Raw genomic sequence first — 23,575 nt, forward strand, 5'->3', positions numbered from 1 at the left:
TCTCAGCAGGCTGGAGATTTCTGTCACTCCAGAGTCTCCTATTTGATTCCTGCTCAGATCCAGCTCTGTCAGATTTGAAGGGTTTGAATTTAGAGCTGCAGCCAGAACATTACAACCTCCTTCTGTGATACAGTTGTTCTTCAGACTACATGAAGAGAAAACACTTCAGTTATAATCTGAATATTTACCAGTATGTTTTAGCTGACATTTAACAAATACTGGTGATGATGATGATGGCAACTTATTCAGTCAGCAATCTCTTATACAAGACGCACAAAAAACACCCAGTAGCAAGAATTTAAAAATGTCCTTGTAACATTGAAATAATATATGTCAATGTGTTGAGTGTACAGTGTTTATCCTGCAGTAGAGCATCGTGCCTAGATCTAGACTTAAAAAAAAACACATTTAAACACTGTCATTTGCATTCAGAAACGGCTCCAATAAACCATATATGGTGACAACACCTCCCTTTATATATCATGTGAATGTGTAATGTCCTCACCCTAAATAATGGAAAAAGAAAGCAGTACCGACTGAGAAGACATTCTGTGCACTCACTAAACAGATCAGTGCGTTCTTTTTAAACATGTTTTCTGCACAGAGCATGGTTTGCAGAATCCTGCAGCAAAGCAAGATCAGTCATGACACTAAAGCTACATTTCAAATGACTTCCCAGCTGCACGCAAAAAAAGGCATACCTTATTATTTTTGTCTTGTTTTTACTTTAAATCATCAAGATGCATTTACTATATATAAGCAAAATATATATTTAGTCTTGTTTCCTGGGGGGATAAACAAGATTAAATATCTCATCTAACTTGAAATATTCATTTATAAGTGTAGTATTTGCAATTAAAGGAAACAGGAAACACACAGTAGCACTTTCTTTTTGTAGTTTTGCCATTCTAGCACTAGATTCTCTGCTTAAGCATGCTCAGAGTTGTGCTTATATTTACACATATTCCTATGTTAAAGTACAAGATGGAAGATCCCTAACTTTGCATGAGACTGTTCTTCCGCACTCGTTACACACACATCTGTGCATATGCACTGTTGGTAAATGAGGGGCCTGAAATGTGGAGTTTATGCTGAAATTAAAGCCTGCAAATTGTCCAAATTCAAATGAACAAAACACTAATGATTGTCACAAAACTTACCTCAGTATCTCTAATTTGCAGTTTATATTCTCCAGGCCAGTGCAGAGTAGTTTCACTCCTGAATCCTGCAGATTATTATTGTTCATGTTCAGCTCTTTCAGATTGGTATCTGATCCAAGAACTGAAGCCAGAGCTGGACAGCTTTTGTCTGTTAAGCCACAATCATTTAGCCTACAAGAGAAATAAATCAAATCACAGAGTTAGATACATGTAATACATTTGTTAAATACAAAAAAATAATTTATACCAATACACTGCATATATATTAGAATTGTATTGATTCAAATTGATTCAAATAAAACTTAATAAAATATGTAAATGAATAATAGGCTTATATCATTAATGGCAATGAGTTATACATTTAAAAGTGCTGCTCTATTATCTGGATGAGTGTCTTGAGGTGGAGAATCTGGAGGTTAATAATTTATGCATTAAGGTTATGCAAGACTATATCTCCTTTATAGCAGAAGTTGAACTGAATATTGGAGTAGAAACAACTAAGAAACAGTGCGTTTTATAATAACATCATGTGCTTCTACTGTAGGTAACTAAACAGCTTGTTTTGCTGAAAAGAGATATTTTTACATAAAACCCATGTAAATCTAATAAACCAGCATTGCACATTAATTCCAAAGGACTGCAGTTTTTAAAGGAAAAAAAAGTTCAAGAAATTGTTTTGACTTTACCCTAAAAGAGATATATACTTATAACTAGGGGTTATAACCATACGGTATACTATAGCAATGTTTTCCGCAGCAATACGGATCTTTTAGTATACTACTTGGTAGAATTATAAAATCAATTTCTTGACAAATCAACTAGATGCTGGTGTTGAGTTTTTTTTTTTTCTGGTAAAGTCAGCTGGGTCACCTTCTGAAATAAAGATGACGGGAACGCGGAAAGTTATCAGATGGAGATGTGTAGCACTGCATGAGGCAAATGGTGGTCACACCAGATACTGACTGGTTTTCAGACACCCCCCTCGAACCATCAATACAATAAAACTGCACATTTTAGAGTGGCCTTTTATTGTGGCCAGCCTAAAGCCCCTTTCACAATGAACACTGGACCCAGTAAATTTCCGGGTCGCCTTCTGTGTGAACGCAAACACGTCCCGGGATTGATCCAGGGTTAGGGACCTAGGAACATTGCCGGGTTCAGTCCCGGAACGAGCTCTGTGTGAACAAAAGTCAGAACTAATGCTGTAAAGGGTGTGGCGTAATGATGACACATGATATCACGTGACTCTTTTACCAGGTGTTTTGAAGGCAGATCAGTGTTCGCTACTAAAAAATTTGCAAATTGTAATGAAGCAGAGATCAGTTAGTTCCTCACTTTCGGCGCTGAAGCTGAGATCGCCATTTTAAGTGAACGTTAACGTGCCTAGCGTTTTCGACTCATACATTACACGTCACACCCTGATGTCACATGTCTTTACGGGACCTTTAGGGGTTGTGTGTGAATGCACGCACATATTCCGGGTAATCACTGGCTGTGTGAAAGTGCAAAATCTAACAACAAGTGCAACAATTGCCGGGACACATTTCCCGTGTATTTGCCAGAATCACAGTGGGAAAGGGCCTAAAGGCTGATCATGCTGTCAAATCAGCATCTTGATATGCCACACCTGTTAGGTGGATGGATTATCTCAGCAAATAGAAAAAGAAGTGCTCACTAACACAGATTAAGACAGATTTGTGAACAATATTTGAGAGAAATAGGTCTTGGCAATAGGAAAAATGGCAAAAAAATCTTGCTCCTGTTTGCAGTAGCGATACTGTGCTGTAACATGTTCCCTTCTGGAGGAATGAACTCCCCAACTCAATCCGAGCAGCTGAGTCCTTAGCCATCTTCAAGAATCGGCTTAAAACACATCTCTTCCATCTTTATTTGACCCTCTAACTTTAACACTCACTATTCTAATTCTATTCTTAAAAAACATCTAACTACCTTTCTAATCTTTTTGTATTCTATTTTCTTTTCATTTATTATGCAATTGTATATGTATGTGTGTGTGTATGTGTAAAGACCTCTAACTAGCTTGCTCTATTCTTTTTTATAATTTTTTATTCTATCTGTTTTCTGTTTATTTATTATATTATTTAAAATCCCATGCTACGTGTACTGTGTTAACCTAACTGAGACTTGTTATAGCTCTTTTATATCATTGCTCTTTTTGTTATTTTTGATTGCTTCCACTGTCTTCATCTGTAAGTCGCTTTGGATAAAAGCGTCTGCTAAATGAATAAATGTAAATGTAATGTAACATGTTATATCTATATGCCGTGATCTGATAATAAGAACTTTGTAGGACTATAATCATTTAGATAGTCCAAAAAAAATTTAATAAATAAATCCAACAACTTATAACTGATTCTGTTACATTGAAGTGGATAAAAAAGTATTTATTGATTATTAATATTAAGTTATCAGTTTACAATAAGGTTCCATTAATGTTTAACACAAACAAACAATGAACAATACATTACAGTATTTATTAGTCTTTCTTAAAGTTAGTTAATGAGAATACAGTTGTTCATTATTAGTTTATGTTTATTAAAAGTGCATTAACTGTTAACTAGCACAACTGTTGATTTTAATAATGAATTAGTAAATGTTGAAATTAATATGAAAGGGTTATTTCAGGCAAAAATGAAAATTATAAAATAAAAATTACTACTTCACACTGTACGTCAACAGTCACAACAGTCGCGCTCACAATAGACCCGGAAGAGACCTCAGAATCTCAGAATATCTCAATATATTGACACAAGTATCGTGATAATATCGTATCGTGAGGCCTATCCCTACTTATAACTGGTGTATGGTTAATTATCACTATAAATTGTGGTGTCCAAGCCTGCTATGTATCAATGTAGATTCATGTAATTTTAAGATGAGAACAAAACATGACAAGAAATATTAAATAACTTACAGAGCTCTTTTGCAGGTTTTGATGACTGCTGATAATCTAATGAGACACTCGTCTGATTTCTTGAATTTCTGAAGCTCAAACTCCTCCAGCTCCTCCTCTGATGTCAACAACACAAAGACCAAAGCAGACCACTGGGCAGGTGAAAGATCAGCAGATGAGAGACTTCCTTTGCTAAGGTGGGTCTGAATGTCTTTCACCAGAGTTTGGTCGTTCAGTTCATTCAGACAGTAGAACAGATTGATGGATCTCTCTGGAGACAGATTAGACTCTAATTTCTGCTTGATGTACTGAACTATTTCCTTTTTACTCTGCTCATTTCTATTTTCCAGTGTCAACAGACCCTGTAAGAGTCTCTGATTGGACTGGAGTGACAAACCAAGGAGGAAGCGAAGAAAAAGATCCAGGTGTCCATTATCACTCTCTAGTGCCTTGTCCACTGCAGTCTTGAGCAAATCAATCATGGTTTTACTTTTGTTTTCCTGTTCTGTAGAGTCTTGATCAAACACATATTTCTTGGTAATGTCTAGAAACAGATGTGCATAAAGGGCTGCAATAAACTCTTGAATGCTCAAGTGAACGAAGCAGTACATGGTACCAAGAGTGATCCCTGTTTCCTCCTTAAAGATCTGGGTACACATGCCCGAGTACACTGATGCCTTATAGACGTCAATACCACAGGCTTCCAGATCTGTGTCATAGAAGATCACATTGTTTCTTTCCAGCTGTTCAAATGCCAGTTTCCCCAGTGCAAAGATGGCATCTTTATCCCAGGAAACATCTGGTGTATGTTCTCCATCATACTTTCGTCTGCTCTGCTGGATCTGAAATCTGAGGAAGTGTGTGTACATTTGTGTCAGAGTCTTAGGAGTGTCTTCAGTATTTGACTCCTGCAGTGTTTTGGAGACATCATCAGCCTGACTGTTTTTCACAACATTATTTCTTTTCTCCTCTAAAATGTTTTGGAGAACAGTGGCTGAAATCCAGCAGAAGACTGGGATGTGGCACATGATAAAGAGACTCTTTGATTGTTTAACATGATCAATGATTTCTTTGGCCTGATTCTCATCCGTGACTCTTTTTCTGAAGTACTCCTCCTTTTGTGCATCATTGAATCCTCGTATCTCTGTCAGCCGGTCGATACAGTCAGGAGGAATCTTACTGGCAGCTGCTGGTCTGCTGGTGATCCAGATGAGAGCAGAAGGAAGCAGATTTCCCTTGATGAGGTTCGTCAGGAGAACATCCAGAGAGGCTGGTGATGAAACATCAGACCACGTCTCATTATCCTTAAAGTTTACAGGAAGACGACATTCATCCAATCCATCAAGAATGAACAAGACTTTGAATTGATTTCTTCTTGTGAGATTCAGTCCTTTTGTCTCTGGGAAAAACTGAGTTATAAGGTTCATCAAACCTAGTTTGTCTTTCTCCATTAAGTTCATCTCTCTAAATGGAAGAGGAAATATGAAGCTGATATCTTGATTTTCTCTTCCTTCGGCCCAATCCAGAACAAACTTCTGCACAGAGACTGATTTTCCGATGCCAGCAACTCCTTTTGTCAGTACAGTTCTGATCTGCTTGTCTTGTTCAGGTGCTTCAAACAAATGTTTGCACTCAACCTGTATCTCCTGTGATTCATGACGTCTGGAAGTAACTTCAATCTGTCTCACCTCATGTTCAGTATTGACCTGTTCACTACAACCCTGAGTGATATAGAGATCTGTGTAGATGTTCTTCAGAAGTGTAGAGTCACCTTGCTTTGCAATTCCTTCAAACACACATTGATACTTCTTCTTTAGGCTACACTTTAGCTGATGAATGAAGACCAGCTCATCTAAACAGAAACAAAAATACAGACATTGTTTAATCTTATTTTCTCTCTACATTTATAAGTGACAGTCTGACAGATGATTACGAGTCTCTTACCTTCTAGAGTCTCAGCAGCTTCATCTTGCTTCATCTCTCTCAGGAAGTAGAGCGTGAGATCAAGAGCTGCTTCTTTCATACTGCATCTGTTCTCATTAAAGTCCTTCACAAAGTATTGCTTGTCCTCTTTATGTAACATTTTCTTAAACTTTTCCAGTTCTTTCTTCAGAAATGTGAATAATTTGCTCTCAAGATCCTACAAAGAAAGACAAAAATGAATGACAGACAAATCATCTAATATTTATTCAGTAATGAAAAATATTTATCAAAAATAAAGTTGAGGAACTTTAATTAGCTGTTAATATTAATAAAAATAGGTTCTCATTCTTATTTTATGGGTTCTTAAGAAAAAAATAGAAATACAAGTTCTGTCACACTATTATTCAATAACATATTTGTTTATTATAATTATTAAATATTCCTGAAAATGTGTTTTATTACCTGGAAGATCTGCAGGAGACTGTCTGTAAAATTATTGTGGTTCCTGTGAGACTGTAAATCTGGATCTAATGTTTCACACTGAAGCCTGATAGTAAATAAAATAAATCAAATACTGCATTTTTAGGAAAAAAATAGATATATGACCAAAGTATATTTTAAAGATTTTAGCAAAGAGAAAAACAATAAGATCTAAAATTTATTGACTACAAGTAGTTTTATGATAATTATTCACTGACACACTTTCTGACACAGTCTATGTTTAAACAAAATAAGAAACAGATCAAATACCGTTTGGTTCGTGATGGTGTTTCTTTACTGAAGAATGGTCCTTCTTCCTTTGACCGGTCACTCTTCACAGACACAGAGCTGGACACATGTGAGTCTGATCTTACACTAATGACACAAAGAACAAAACACTTTACTACAGGAGCTCCTTCAGTCTCATTTAAAGAGCTTCACTGTTGAGGATGGTAATGAAGCACAGTATAGACATGCATTTGTTCATCTATGACTATGGAGAGATGGAAAGACATATTCATGTTTGTCTGCATGATCTATTTTTCATGGTTAATTTATACCTGCTTGTGTCTGCTTGTGTGATTGTGTTACTGGAAAGAAGCTCCAGACTGAGTTCAGTAAAGAGGAAATCAGTGGTTTATTGTTTTATTTCATTCATTTCTATCACAAGCATCTTAGTGGAGAAATAAGCCAACACAACTTTACAATGTCAAAGATAATAAATACCTTTTGATAGATGTTTTTTTCTCACTGAAGTTCGGCATGTCACCATCCTTTGACCGGTCACTCTTCACAGACACATGTGATCCTGATCTTACACTAATGACACAAAGAGAGAAGAGAAACTTTTCTAAAGCAATAAAAAGCATCATTTAAAGCAGTATTTTTAATGTCTGAAAATAATTTAGGACCTAAAAACCAAAAGTACAAGTACATAACCAGTGCTGAAGAGTGATTGTAAAATTACAATTTTGATTTCTATTTCTCAGATATTTATCATCTAAGGCTACTTTTTAAATATTTTTATGTATTTATTTATTTTTTAATTAGGAAGATTTATGACGCTCTGAAGTTCTGCAAATCATTTGTAAATATAAAACAGAGTTTGTTAAGGTTTAGTTTTCTCCAGCAATCCTCTGAAAGTGCAGCAGTGTTTAAAATGATCCTCTGAAAACAGACTCAGTCTTACCTCTGTTTCTGTGAGAGACTCATCTTTCCTCTCTTCTCTGACAGACTGCAGCTAAACTGTCATTGATCAGCACTGGCTTGAGACAACAATCTGCTGTTCAGTGTGACCTGGAGATGATGAGGTTAATGAGATCAAGAAATATGTTCAGTTAGCAGCAACAGCAACAAAAACACTATACACTTTAAAATAAAGTGAGCTACAAACTAATGCACTGCCATGTAGAATAACCAGATGATCTTAATGAGAAATGAATCGTTTAAAAACAACTTTCGATTTCACGTCACGAAAACAACAGCATAAAACAGAAGCGGAAATAGTGAAAAACCTTCAGGAACACATTCGTTTTCAATAACCCCTTTCTGAAAACATACTTGCAGTCTTGTCCACTAAGAAGAGGATTTATACGCATTTGAAACACTCATTTTTCTGTGCTTTAAGCTTGAAAATGTTAAATGTTTTCTAGGACATGGCATCAAATCCACCGAGCAACACTTCCTCCTTCTATCCGCGTGTTTCTGCAGTTACTTTCGGTTTCTTCTTCTTCTTCAGTGAGTTTTATTGGCAGTTTGGAATCTTTGTGCATTACCGCCATCTACTGGATTGAGGTGTGATCACATTGGGAAGTCATAAATAAATGAATATATATATATATATATAAAGAATATCAGAGCCCAAGCTTCAGCTAGCGCTGCGTGTTCAGCTCCTCCAGCTTCAACTTCAGCTCAAACCCCCGGAAAAAAAAACAATTTTTTTTTTTAAATAAATAAATAAAAAATAATAATAATTAAAAAACAATTATTGGGCTAAAGTCTTCTTGCTAATTGTGTTTCTTTTATAAACTCTATCACTGCTTTGGTTGTAGACTGTGTTCCAGGTAGACTCAACAGGTTGCTCAAAGTAATGGAGTTATTTGTTACCCTCTTAAATATTTCTCTTTTTTCAGAGTACTGCCTACATGTCAGAAGTACATGCTTCACGGTTTCTGTTTCCGTACAATATGGACACATTCCTGTCTCATGTTTCCCTATTGTGTGTAAGCCGCTGTTCAGTCATGTATGTCCTAACCTTAACCTAGTGAACCAGGTTTCCTCCTGTCGTGAAAATGAGCTGATCATTTTAACTGTTACATTCTGTTCAATACTATATAAATGCCTACCTTTTGCCCCCTTATCCCATTTATCTTGCCAGAGTTTATGAATACCATCTTTAATTATTGTTTTCAGTTCTGATTTGCTAAGTGGGACCTGTACTTCTACTTGTTCTGCTTTAAGTGCTTCTTTTGCCAACTCGTCTGCCCTCTCATTGCCCTCAATACCTGTGTGTGCTGGAACCCAAGTGAACTGTAATATTAGCTTCTGTTGAGTTATCCTGAAAATCATCTGATGAACTTCATCTAAAAGATCCTGTCTGCATGCAGATTTCCCAGTCTGAATGCTAGTTAGGGAGGACATAGAGTCTGAGCAAATAACAGATTTATATGGCTTCACTTCTTCTACCCACTGTAGTGCCATTATGATGGCCATCATCTCTGCAGAGAAGATTGAGAGGTTGTTTGAGGTTCTTTTTTGTATTATAACTTCATATTCAGGAATGTATACCGCCACACCTGTTTTTCCTGCTGGTTCTTTGGATGCATCTGTAAATATTTGTAATGTGTCATCATACATTACTTCTATGTATTGCTGTACACTTTGATACAATCCCGTCCTAATTATATTTTTAGCTTCTAAATTAACTACAGGATAGCAGAAAAACCAAGGTGGAATTGTGCTCAATTTAACATTTTTGCTACAAGGTATAGTACTAATTCCCATGTCAGCTGCCTCTTTATTGCTGTTCCATCCAAAACTACTGTTCACAATGCGACCATATTCCCAGCATTCTTCTAACACCGGTTTTGTAGGATGTGTATTTTCATGCCCTTGTAAGTTTACCCAATATGCAAGAGAAAGTTTTCACCTCCTAAGATTTAAAGGCATCTCCCCTACTTCTACTTGCAGCGCTGGGATAGGTGATGCTCGGAAGGCTCCACTACACAGCCAGAGAGCTTTGGCCTGCACCCTGTCCAGTTCAGCTAATGTAGTTTTTGCTGCTGTTTTATATACTGTACTTCCATAGTCAAACACTGATCGGATTAATGCAATATAAATTATTTTCAAAGAAGAGCCTGACGCCCCCCAGTTATACCCTGAAAGACACTTTAAAATATTGATTGCTTTCTTACATTTGTCTACCATTTTCTGAACATGATTTTTAAAAGTAAGTTTACTATCAAACCACACACCAAGATATCTTAAGTCATTAACCTGTTTGAGAGATTGTCCATATATCTTAAGATCTATTGTGGGTTTTACCCTTTTCTTAGAAAAACAGATGAATTGCGTTTTTTCCACTGACAGGTGGAACCCCCAGTCAAATGACCATTTTCCAACCTGACTAATTGCTGTTTGCATCCTTTGCTGTAAATTGTCAATATTACGGCCCCTTACCCACAATGCTCCATCATCTGCATATAATGCCCTGTTTATTCTTTGGTTCACTCCATCAAACACATCATTAATCATTATATTAAACAGAATTGGACTGCATACATTACCTTGTGGGGTGCCATTTTCTATTGTGTACGTGTTTGATGACTCAGACCCTATCCTGACCTCTATAGTTCTACCCTTTAAAAAATCTTTGATCTAGTTGAACATTTTACCTCCTATTTCCATTTTATTCAACTTAATTAAAAGTCCTTCTTTCCACAGCATATCATAAGCCTTCTCTATATCAAAAAAGGTTGCCAAAACAGATTCTTTGTTAACTTGTGCTTTACGTATCTCATTCTCCAGGCAGACTACAGGATCCATAGTTGTTCTTCCATTACGAAATCCACTCTGATATGGTGTGATCAGCCCTCTGCTTTCTAATTTGTACACTAACCTTTTAGTAATCATCCTCTCCATGAGTTTACAAAGGTTAGACGTTAAAGCTATTGGTCTGTAACTTTTGACATTCATTTGATCCTTTCCTGGTTTCCCTATAGGGACTATTACTGAGTGTTTCCACCCAGTAGGCAGTTTTCCTCGTTCCCAAATTTTGTTATATAAAACCAGTATCAAATTTTTTGCCTCATCAGATATTTCTTCAATCATTTTATAGCATATCCCATCTCTCCCTGGTGAGGTATTTTTAACACCTATCAATGCTCTTTTTAGTTCAAACAGTGTGAAATCTGCATCTAGTGAACTCTCCCCCGCCATTTTCATCTCCAGCATATCTTTATTTTCTTCAATGATCCTCTTTCTTATATCTAGCTCTTCACCGGAGAGATTCTGTGAACTATGTATGCTTACAAAGGATTTTGCAAGCATCTCAGCTTTTTCTCTACTGGTTACTGCCTCATACTGGTAGTGAAAAGTCCCTTCTTATGTCACCCATCTTTCTGATCATTCCCCATATGTCATTCATTTTAATTCCTGTCCCAATATTACTACAAAAATCTCTCCAATATTTCCTTTTAGCTTCTCTTATGATTCTTTTGGCTTTAGCCTGTGCTCTTTTATACTCCAATAAATTAAAAAATGAATGATTAGATTTAACAATTTTAAAGGCTTTATTCCTGTTTTTAACAGCCTCTCTACATTCATCAGACCACCATGGTACCATTTGCTTCTTCTTTGCTCCAGGTGTTTTACCTATTGTTTCCTCTGCTGACTGATATATTATGTTAATAATCATATTATTCAACTCCTCAATGTCGTCACTCAAATTTGGCCTGACTTCAATTAATTTGCTGCTTGTTTTAAAATGATACAGCCCCCAATTGGCCCTTTTCATTCTCCACCTTGAAATCCAATTTTCTTCAAAACTAATGTTTTGACTCCTTATTTTAATCCAGATAGGATAATGATCACTGCCCATTGCATTATCACTGTTCACATCCCATATGCAAGTACCTGCTAGTTGTTGCGTCACAAAAGTAAGATCAATTGCAGATTCTACACCATGAGCTACATCATACCTAGTACCTCTTCCATCATTTAGACACACTAACTGATTATCATCCATAAACTTGTAACAAGTAGAATTGTGTACTGCGCCTTTAAGGTGGAACGCACTCTGTTACTCACTCACAGAGTGGGCAGTCGGAATCAGGAGCGCGAGCTGTGAACATCGCATGTATGCGTGAAAGGTCCGTTTTGTTTTTCTGTTGCTCTCATCTTGTTTCTTTTGTTTAGTAACGCAGTTGTTAGTGGAGTGCTTTGCAAACTGCCAATGTGTGCGAATCGACGACGACGACAATAAATCACCACTGTGGAATATCCGTCACGTCTGTGAGTCTTTGCTTATCATTTGCTACAACCATTTAGACAAGCTATCCGGCCCTTCTGATTAAAAGCGTTACAAACTCCTCAATGATATACCCATCTCTATCTGTTTTATCACATCCCCACAGGGTATTATATGCATTAAAATCTCCACATACTATAACTTTGGCGTTTCCCACATCACATACACTCTCCAACATGTCCCTAGTTATTTTTTGACAAGGATTATAAAAGTTTATAATTCTAATTTTTGTTTTATTGACCCATGCTCAATTATAAATATCTCAAGCTCTTCACTACTGTTGATAGCTCTATAGTTAACACCATGTTGGATAACGGTGACTACTCCACCACCCATAGTAAGGGTTCTATCCTTACGCACTGCTGTATAACCATACAATGTAAATTCAAGTGAGGGTTTATCCAAGATTCCTGAATGCAAATAATGTTAGGTTTAACAGATTGCTCCTGAATATGCTGCTTTTAGTTCTTGTCCGTTTGCAATTAGACTCCTCGCATTCCACTGTAAAATGGTTAACATTATTAATCTCCAACACCACATGTTGATTTTGTATCTGATATCCCCGTTATAAGTGTTGCATTAATGATCTCTACTGACATGTCTTCCATTTCCAAGTATTTTTCTGCCGCTTTTGCTATTATCTTAGTTCTCTCTGTTTTCGGCTACATGCTTGAGTAGAACAGTTGATGATTTCTACCATAAACGCTACAAACTTTCTCTTTTCCACTATAAGTGTATCCTTGGTAACATTGCAGCATTTATTTATGCTTTGAACTGGGGGTTGAGTCACAAGTGCTGGTCTACTATTGCTGTCATTAGATTTTACCTTTCTAATTGCCTCAACGTATGTAAGCTTTTCTTTTAGCTTCACGTTCTGAATTTGAACCACTTTTTTATGTGCATCACATCCTTTGTAGGCAGCACTATGTTCTCCTCCACAATTACAACATTTGATTTTAAATCCCCCCTCACATTTCCCGTATTCATGTTCCCCTCCGCATTTGGCACAACGGAGTTTACTTTTACAGGCTGCTGCAATGTGCCCAAAACGCTGGCATTTAAAGCATCTCATTGGGGGAGGGATATATGGCCTTACTTTATAGCTGACATACCCAAATCTAATTCTTTCAGGGATTTTGTCTTCCTCTAGCGTCAACAATACAGACAGGCTAGGCCCTTTAACACCATCTCTTGTGAAAGGTAATCGTTTAACCCTCGTTACTCGCACTCCTCTGACATTAACCCTAATTTCTTCTTCAGTTATCTCAGTTGACACTCCAGATATTACACCCATAACCTTCCCTCTATCTTCCCAAACTTGTGGCCTAACCTCTTTCCCAAGGAATGATTTACATTTCATTAATCCATGCTGCTGTACTATATCTCTACATATAACCAGTAGATTCCCATCTCGTAAAGTTTTAACAAACGGCACGTCACCTACCAGCTTGTGAATAGCATCACTAACCTTCAAAGGATTTGATGTACAAGGAGATTGAAATCGCAGAATAACTTTAATTTCTGAACTTTGTTGTTCCTCTCCCTTATCTCCATCAGATTCTCTCTGCTTTCTTTTCATTTTTTTCCGATTCACTATCCTCCATTCATCGTTGTTTGAATTTCCCTCGTTACCCGTGTCTACCTCAATCTCATTTCCTTCATCCACGTCACTTCCTGCACCTCCCGGATCACACCTCATTCCTCCAAACTCAGCCATTCTGCCTCGGTCTACTTTCGTCTTCTTCTTCTTCGTGGGTTTTACTGGAGGGTCTCGAGCGAGCTGAACAGTTACTGCCACCTGCTGTACTGGAGAGAGGATATTACACCTAATACATTTAAACACTCCATTATTATTTTCACTCTTCCTGGACTGTTATCTATCATGTTTATTGGAAATGTCCCACATGCAGAGATTTGTATTCATTTGTTACTTTCAATTATTTCTATTCATATAAGGTGCAGTATTAATACTTGTTCTACAGTTTCTGCTTCTTTATGTTTATAGGCTCAATGTCCAACTGGTTTTTGATTCCATCATTACTTTGTCCAGCTGAGGGTTGCCAATCATTGTGTATAAAGGAGAATCATCCCACATTAAAGACAATAAAGTAATGTTCTGTATTAAAAAAGAAAGAAAAGAAAAGAAAAAAACAATAGGAACACACAAATTCAGAAATATGTTAGAAGCAAATAACATGGTTTAAGTGTTGTTGAGAGATTTGTGATGACTGTGAGTGTTATCGTCTCATGTTTAACTTTGTCTTTTTGGTTCCTTCAGGATGAAAACCAACAATGTTGTCAGAGTTAAGTTCACAGACAGCAGTGTGTGTTTTCTAGTGAACTTTTAAAAACTCTTTCCACATAAAGAACATGAATGTTGTTTCTGCTTTGAATAAACTTTAGGTGATTCTTCAGGCCTGTTTACAGAAAAGTGTACATCACGCATCCTTTCATTATAATAATATAACATTGTCTCCTTCTCAGATGAGTAGATAACATCTTCAGTATTACAGAAGTGTATCGTGTTTAAGCTGATGTTTTATTTTATGGCAAGAAACCTCGCAGAATGCAGAAATTCAGAAACTGTCCCAAACACCCTTAATTCACCCCATCATTACACGCTTTTAATAAAATATCTAGAAACAGATTTGTTCACTAGGGCCTGTCTTAGATTTTTTATTGTTGTATTTTTGTTTTAACATACACTGGGTAATGTACATTATTTTACTTCTATTATCCCTTTGATGTTTTAGTTATTTTCTGTAAATTAAATATACACACAAAATATAAAATATACACACTTTTATTTTTACTAAATACTTTGTGTAAACTGTACAGTTGTGGTGACAATATTGATGGAGCGAGTTGATGTAGGTAAGTGAAAATATGCTCAGAAAATAGTATTAATGGAGATAAACAGAGCAAACCTGGGAATGTTTTTTCCTTGTTTGTCTCCATTCATCAAATATATACTATATATATTTCATATATATGTGTGTGTAAAATTGTATATATTTTACATATTTTAATTTTTGCATGTTATTAACAGATGAAGGTGTGGAAAAAGGAGGCTGTCCAGTTCCCACTACAGTGCGGCTTCATAAAAGGAAAGGTGTGTCGATGTACTGTGTGTAAATCCATACATTTTAACTGACATTACTTGATGTGAGTCTTCATGAAGGATGTATTTCCATTTGTAAGATGTTTATTATGTTTGGGCAATGTCCAGATGTTTTTGTTCATTTAACAGTAGAGGTGAACAATTATCTGAAATTTCATCGAAATCACACTATAGACTTCAATTCACAAGGTGCAATATTTGTGACAAAATAGCATTTTAAATTAAATATTGTGGTGCTTCAAAGATGATCTGGTCTACAAATCATATTCTACAGCTTTAAAGGATAGTGGACCTAAAAAAGAAAATTCTGTCATTAATTACTCCCCCTTGTGTGATTCCATGACCTTTGTTCATCTTCAGAACACAAATTAAGATATTTTTATGAAACATGAGAGCGTTCTAACTCTCCATAGACTGCAGCATAACTGAAATGTTCCCAGAGCCAGAAAGGTTGCAAGCACATTGGTAAAACAGTCCATGTGTGGTTCAACTGTTATTCTATGAAGCTATGAGAATGTATTTTGGGCACAAAGAAAACAAAATAACCACTGAATTCAACAATTATACTCTTCTGAACCGGAACAGACGAGGATGTCAGTTATTTTCTATGAGGGAATTCTGAAAGTGAGTGTTTTCATCTCATTTAAAATATGTATTTAATAACACTATATTGATTTATAGCAATATTTATGTGCTGTTCTCCAAGAGAGAGATATTATTTCACTCACGATGGGGAGAAGATGGGGAATTTGGTTTTATCAAAGGAAAACACCATAATTAAGTGTTTTACCTCGTTTTACATGTATTTTTTATATAATTTTACTTTATTACGATATTTAAATGCTGTGCACGCCTAACGAGCCGAACCGTCTCTCACAGATTTGAACTGCTGTGAGAAGGGAGAGACCAGAAGTAACTTAAAGGGTTAGTTCACCCAGATAGCAAAATTATGTCATTAATAACCCTCATGTCGTTCCAAACCCGTGAGACCTCCGTTTATCTTCTGAACACAGTTTAAGATATTTTAGATTTAGTCCGAGAGCTCTCAGTCCCTCCATTGAAGCTGTGTGTACGGTATACTGTCCATGTCCAGAAAGGTAAGAAAAACATCATCAAAGTAGTCCATGTGACATCAGAGGGTCAGTTAGAATATTTTGAAGCATCGAAAATACATTTTGGTCCAAAAATAGCAAAAATTACGACTTTATTCAGCATTGTCTTCTCTTCCGTGTCTGTTGTGAGAGACAGTTCAAAACAAATTAAGGAATCATTCGATGTAACCGGATTTTTTTGAAACAGTTCACCAAATTGAACTGAATCGTTTTAAACTGTTCTCGTCTCCAATACGCATTAATCCACAGATGAATTAAGCTGTTAACTTTTTTAGTTAGTTTTTTAGTTCAAACAAACCAATATCCCGGAGTAATTCATTTACTCAAACAGTACACTGACTGAACTGCTGTGAAGAGAGAACTGAAGTTTTTCATAAAATAATATTATGTAATAATGATATTTTTATGCTGTGCGTGTCTAGACGATCTGAAACGTTTCTCACAGATTAAATTTGATGTCAAATCAAACCCAATAAACGGCCCAAATCTAAAATAGCAATATCATTTACGTAAGTTCATTGTTTCTTGCATGTCTGTCTTGTGACCAAATTTTGTGATTACATTAGGCATTCATTTAAAAAGTTTTCATAATGTTAATGTATCTGTATATTGGATTTGTGTGATTTTTACACACACACACACACACACACACACACATATGTATGTGTGTGTGTATGTGTTGGTTTCATATATTCATATATTTTCATATATATAGTCATTTGTATATATTTGTAAATAACTTTTCAATATACGGTCCTCAAACTCTCTATACTGCATGAGTTAAACTGTTCACCATTCAAAGTGGATATGTGTCCTCACAAGACTTGGCATATGACACGTGGGTAGCATGAACTACAAATTAGATTAGATTTTTTTGGTATGCTTGTACTGTCATTTGTTTATGTGCTGTCCCATTTATGTGCATTCATTCTGATAGACAGAGCCCTGCCTCAGCACATTGAGATCAACATGAAATTCAGGAACCACAACTTATTTTCCAGTAAGACGGACTTCTTTTTACAACAAAAATCCATATTTTTACAGTGAGTTAAATGCTTTTCCTTAAAGGGTTATGGTTTACCCCAAAATTTTAATAATCATCTACTTACCCTTGAAGTTTGTCTTATGTCATATCACAAAAGGAGATTTAAATAAAATGTTCCGAATATGCTTGTCCATATAATTTCAGTCTATGGCGAATAACGTCAAGCTGTTAAAATAAATTTATGCATTTAGCAGACGCTTTTATCCAAAGCGACTTACAGTGCATTCAGGCTATCAATTTTTACCTATCAATTTTTTTACCTTAAAATAGAAGCCAACGTATAACAGAGTGGTCTTATGTATCATGTGATGTATATTCCAAGTGTTCTGTGTGTATACAATAAGGTTTGGTGAGAAACATACTGAACTTTTTCATATTATTTAACAAACATCCTGACTGGATTGTTGGTCTCTGTGCATGACTGTGTGCTCATGAGACACTATTAGTTCAGTTCACACTGAATTGCACACAAGTTCTGAAAAAAATCAAGATTAATAAAAATATTACATAAAAAACTAAGCATGGAAATCCCAAAAATGTGTAATTTCTCCACTGACTCCGGACTGGAGCTTCGGTTGTCATGAGAGTCAAAATGACAGCTGACAGATGAACGTGATCGCTTCCTGTTGCAACGAGCACAACAGATGTATTTACCTCAGAGAAAAAAGCACATAGATTGTATTTTATTTGGTGTTTTTATTCATCTTGATTGGTCACAACTCACATTCATGCACAGAGACCAGCAGTCAGGTAAATAAAGATGACATCATTTTTATTGTTTGGGGGCGAAATAACCCTTAAAACAAATTGTTCACCTGAATTGTTATTTACTTATACTCATACTCAGACATGTAAGACACATATGTCATACAGGATTGGAACCACATGAAGATTGACAAAATTTTTGTTTTCAATTCATGTTTTGAGCAAACTATTATTGTATTGTAATTGATACTTGTCTCTGAAATTTCACTTGTTAATAAAAGCTTTGATAAATGGATGTGAAATGATTCATTCCATTTTTATAGGAGCACTTTTGTGATGCTGCAAGTGGGAGTGGATTTGCTGGAAACTGCAGAGAACCACGTCTTGTCGTCCTAAAAAAAAAAAAAAAAAATACTTCCTCCAAGGAGGTCCAAACGCCATTGGCACAGACTTTGTTCAGTGATGAGTAACATACATTCAGCCTTTGCGGTCACAACGGACTCCACACTTGAGGGGTAAACGGACTGAATGCCACCCCGGGAATGCGATCTACTTTGCATCTTCACATCAGCTAAGTACGACCCTGCATTCAGCTCTCATGGTAATGAATGAGATGCTGTGGTTTAAACTGATTAATGTAAGCACTATAAACCTAATAAAATTCAAAATACATATTGAAAAAAAAAAGATTTTGCACTGATTTGCTTTGACTTGCCTTTATACTGATTTGCTTTGACTATATGTTTTAATTTTTTAAGAATATGTTGTTTAAATGTATTGAAAACACTGAATGTGAAGACATTTTTGTGCAGGGATAAAGAGTTACAATGTTTCAATTTAAATAAATAATTGTAAACACGCATTTTAAAATATTTTTTTACTTGAACATTGAACTCCTGAACCTGAACACCACACAATTAACTCAATTTTAACACTCCTGAAATGTATATATGACTCCCTCTGTTCGGGAGTTAGAATAACCCTTTCAGAAGTGTGAAATATGTACATTACGCACAGAGTACGTTTCAACACCATGCTGGATTTACAAATAAACTCTTTCAGTCTTAAAATGTACTTATTTCACACTTTCGAAAGTGTTATTTTAACTCCCAAAACGGAGGGAGTCATATATACATTACATAGGTTTGTTAAATTTGACTCAAATTGAGTTCAATGTACACTGGCGTTGTTGCTGTGGGGTGCCTAATCTTTCCGTCAGACAAGATGAGTTGGGTTAGCATGAACAAGTTTCTTTGGCAATGAATGTTTGGGGCTTACCCTCCTTGTGAAGGGTGTCAATGATTGTCTTCTGGACAACTGTCAGACCAGCAGTCTTCCCCATGATTGTGCACAACCCACTTAGACTCATTATGTGACCTGCACCCAGCTGAAGTTTGGTAACAAAAAAAGTGTTGATTGCAAGTTTGAGATGATTGAAGTGTTTATGTATAGCTTGTATTAGCTTAACATTGGTTTTAATTTGAAAAAAAAAATGTCTTTTTATAATTAAGTTAAAACAAGACATTCTTTTAGATCATCTTAACTTGATACCCTAATTCAAAGACATAACTTAATTGAAATTACTACGTTGAACCCACTCATGGGGATAAGTTAACAGAATGCTCACTACTGAGTTCACTTTATTTTGAACTTGCATAGCAAAGTTGAAACAACTATAATTGTATAGTCATGTTGATTCACAGAAGACAATTCACAGCTTAACAAGACTCAAAATAATGAGTTAAATCAATTCATTAATCCATTTTGTTTTTAATTGAAATTTTGAGGCAGCTGCTTAACTTATGATTTTAAGTAGAACCAAGTAGATCTTGTTTTACAGTAATAGACACTGTTTCATTTCCAATTTCTACAGGTGCCCAATGTGCTGGATTCCTCTTTTTTATCTATTTATTTTCCTCTGTTGTAATAATAAATAATAATTTGTTTGTTCGTTTCACACATCAGTTGTTGACACTTTTGAGTGGGTTCATGAGTTTTCATTATGCAGTTTTTTAGAAATGTTTTTTTATTTCTTTATTTTCAGACACAAAGTGTAAGACATAAAATGGATCTGGGAGTTTTTTCAGAGAATGGTCTCATAAAATAAATAAACATATTCATAGTGGTTGATCCTTAACTTGTCTTTATTTATCACATATTTTGTACATATTGGATCTATATCAAACTCTGGAAATGCTTTTGGCAATTAACTGACAACCTGTTACGATATCTTTATACAAAGCTTTTTGACATGGGAAATAATCAAGTAAATGTTTCACATTTATATAAAACTATTGAACAGTGTCAAATAATGATGCCATCATTTAAAATGATTATAACTTTCAAGTCTGTCCATTTGCACCGTGCACTTTATACCAATAAAAAGGTTTTTAAAAGCTGTTGTTAGTGAGCTCATGAAATATTGTACATATGTGTCTTGTGTCATTATGGCATAGCGTTTGTGACTTTCCCTGGATCCCCTTCCTCTTCAGATGACACTGTTATTACTGTAGATCACTTTTACTAAGATTACTGCAAACAGATGTCTTTCCATTAACAAGGTAATGTGCAGGATTATATTTATATTCTTAGCAATCATGTTACAGTTACACTTGTAATAAAACTTGTTTTAATTACTTTAATTTCATATATAGTAGCCTGCCATATTTAACTGTTGCTGATTTGAAGGCTCCTCATATCTGTAATGATACTGTGATTTATTTGATTTATTCTCCGATCATTCAGTTGATCCATGACTTTTTAATCACTAAAGGACAAAGTAATTCGAGAAACGAATAAAAATCCTGAAACTAACTTGTGCTTCATGGAGACTTTTGTAGCCCTAATTATAAAAAAACAATTGCAAGTGTCTAGGCCCAGCCATTTGGCTGTTTTTTATTTTTATTATTATTATTATTTTTTAAACTTTTATAGCCACCTTTTTTTTATTATTCTGACTTAGAAAAAATAAAATAAAAATACACATTAATCAAAAGACTATGTTCATAAAAAGGACATATAACAGTGGTTGGGTAGGAACCCAGTCTCCCCAAAAGCTTCTCACACAAGAAGGTGTAACAAAAGTTCATTTCTGATGTCATTGTCCTGATGTTCCCAGCCATCTTTCTGAGCTCGGTGCAGTGCTGTCTCATCTCCCTCATCACAATCAGTCTTTCCTCTTCAAGACACACTTTTGACATGTACGCATCAAACTCTTCTTCTTGGTGAGGATGTTGCTGGATTCTGAACTCACATAAATAACATCTCTACAATACAAATCTGACCTGGACATTCTGAACACAAGTAGTGTATGTACCTCCCAAAACCTGCTGTCGGGTGAACAAATGTAAAAAGTCAGCTTATTAAGGAATAAGACGTTAGGAAGACCACCACACAATAAAGATTGTCTCCCTTGTTCTTTATTTCAAGAACTACTCAGCTGATTAAGAGCTTTAAATACCTCAGTCATCTCACAAGTGATGTAGGCCTGATGAAGACCTTGTGCTCAAAATTACTTGTCCTAATAAAGAATAAATTTAAAATGGATAGTTTGCTTAATATCTGTAAAATTAAGAGGAAGACATTTTAAAATTAAGGACCTGAAAATTGGTTAATTCCAAAAAAATCCAGACGACACATCTGCAAGTCATACAAATAACAAATATATTAGATGAGTTGTCAACATACCAGTCTGATTATAAAGGCTAGAAACATTTGTTCAGTTGATTTCTGAAGGTTATGTTGGTCATCATATCTGGTACCTACAGAATCCTAAAGCAACAATAATACAAGTAAATGATTATGATGTCTTTCAGGCTCGGCCTTAAAAGAGTTTCAATACCAATTTTAAGATAATCTAGAGCCCCAAATCAGTGTTTACAGTCTCAGTGGAGTTACAAGCCCACAAGTTTATAGCAAGCAAAACAGGAAGACAAGTCCTTCCTTCATTCTCCTGCATGGCACAGATTCTCAGTTCTACACGTGATTAGCAGACTGCAATAGTAAACTACTTCGATGACTGTGTGTAAAATACTGTACCCTCAGTAGCCCACTGTCTGACATCATGTACCCACTGAAGCACACCCTCGTTCACTGCTCAAATCCTCTTGAGAGTCTGGGGTCAGAAATAAAAGATGAACAAGGGTTTTCACTTTGCAATCTTAAAAACTGAGAGAAGTGATGAAAAGCTTTGTATTCATAACTGAAGGCATAGCATCATACCTTGATGAATCTGCTGGATAATGCAAGATGAAGGCCTTCTAGCATGGACAGTTAGCATGTCATTCCTGGCTTTTAACAACACAATTATGTGATGGAAGATAGTCCTATTAAAGCTCATGGGATTTCAGTTCATCCACACATTGACCATTGCGTTTTAATTTGCAGATGCAGTTTTATTAATGCAATCTCCTTAATTTATGTCATTTATGCAATATCCGACAACGTTTTTGACAAAGAATACACATAATAAAAAGAAGAGATAATGAAAAAAAAAGGTTTTCTAAAATAATATAACCAACAATTACCAGATTTGGTCATGCACCTGGTTGGGTGCCACCACATTTACCATGTGTCTAACTTCAGACCTCAACACAAGATCGGTTGAAAGATCACAACATATTGCTTGTAATGTCTGTAACAAACTGAGATACGAGTCTGTTTTACACACGCTTACACTAAGAAGTCTTGAGGGATACATTAACTATTTAATAATGCAACAATCATACTTTTATAAAAATCAAACATTATATATTTGACTGACACGTTTGCAAGGCAAGTTTATTTATATAGCACATTTCGTACACAATGGTAATTCAAAGTGCTTTACATAAAAGAAAGTAAAATAATCATGAAGAAAAATAATAAAACTTTTAAAATGATTAAAACATTTAAAAACAGTTAGAAAATGATTTTACATAAAAAAATAATAATAAATAAAACAGTGAAAATATAGTGCAATCAGTTCGGACATTGCACAGTGCTCATTCAATAAATGCACAGCTAAAAAGATGCAATAATTTGGTAGTAAAACAAAGTGTTGCACATTTTCTTGGTGCACAGAAAAGTATATTTATTTTGTACAGCATTTGCAACTGCTTTTTATCACTTAATTAGAAGCACCACAAATTAAATTGTCATCTTTAATAGGGACTATTGAAAAGACATTTAGAAGTTTATTTTAAAATGCAAAGTTGAAAGTAAAAAACTAATAATCTCTGTAAACTCTTAAGTGTGTCCCATAAGGCAGTGGTTCCCAATCCTGGTCCTGGAGAAGCCCAACACTGCACATTTGAGATGTGTCCCGGATCAAACACACCTGATTCAACTCATCAGCTCATCAGTGAAGACTCCAAGACCTCAAAAGTGTGTTTGTGAGATAAGAGAGAAACCAAAACCATGCAGTGCTGGGGTTCTCCAGGATCAGGATTGGGAAACACAGTCATCAGGTCATGAAAAGTTCGACACACACTTGTGGTCATCATGCTCACTCGAACACTAGGCCAAATACAGGAAAGACGTCAAATAAGTAATCAACTGGTCAAGTGCAAAGATGGCAAGTGTGGGTATTTGGACAGTACAACAGTTTA

At 35.6% G+C, this 23,575-nt stretch overlaps 1 protein-coding gene and 2 long non-coding RNA genes across 4 annotated transcripts in view; 1 reads left to right on the forward strand and 2 right to left on the reverse strand.

The window, feature by feature from the left end:
* The window catches only part of LOC127987626 (uncharacterized), a 459,131-nt gene that overhangs the window by 360,273 nt on the left and 75,283 nt on the right, over positions 1 to 23,575 (forward strand). The gene's annotated exons all lie outside the window — the stretch shown is intronic.
* Positions 1 to 23,575, reverse strand: part of LOC127987560 (uncharacterized) — a 1,055,570-nt gene that overhangs the window by 200,045 nt on the left and 831,950 nt on the right. The gene's annotated exons all lie outside the window — the stretch shown is intronic.
* Positions 20,953 to 22,285, reverse strand: LOC127987645 (uncharacterized). The gene is made up of 4 exons (XR_008161301.1): positions 22,209 to 22,285; positions 22,026 to 22,101; positions 21,675 to 21,758; positions 20,953 to 21,230 (listed from the first exon to the last, which is right to left on the reverse strand). It is a non-coding gene; the product is annotated as an uncharacterized LOC127987645 (long non-coding RNA).

Source organism: Carassius gibelio, chromosome B22 (assembly GCF_023724105.1).
Source record: "Carassius gibelio isolate Cgi1373 ecotype wild population from Czech Republic chromosome B22, carGib1.2-hapl.c, whole genome shotgun sequence".
Taxonomy (NCBI): Eukaryota; Metazoa; Chordata; class Actinopteri; order Cypriniformes; family Cyprinidae; genus Carassius; species Carassius gibelio.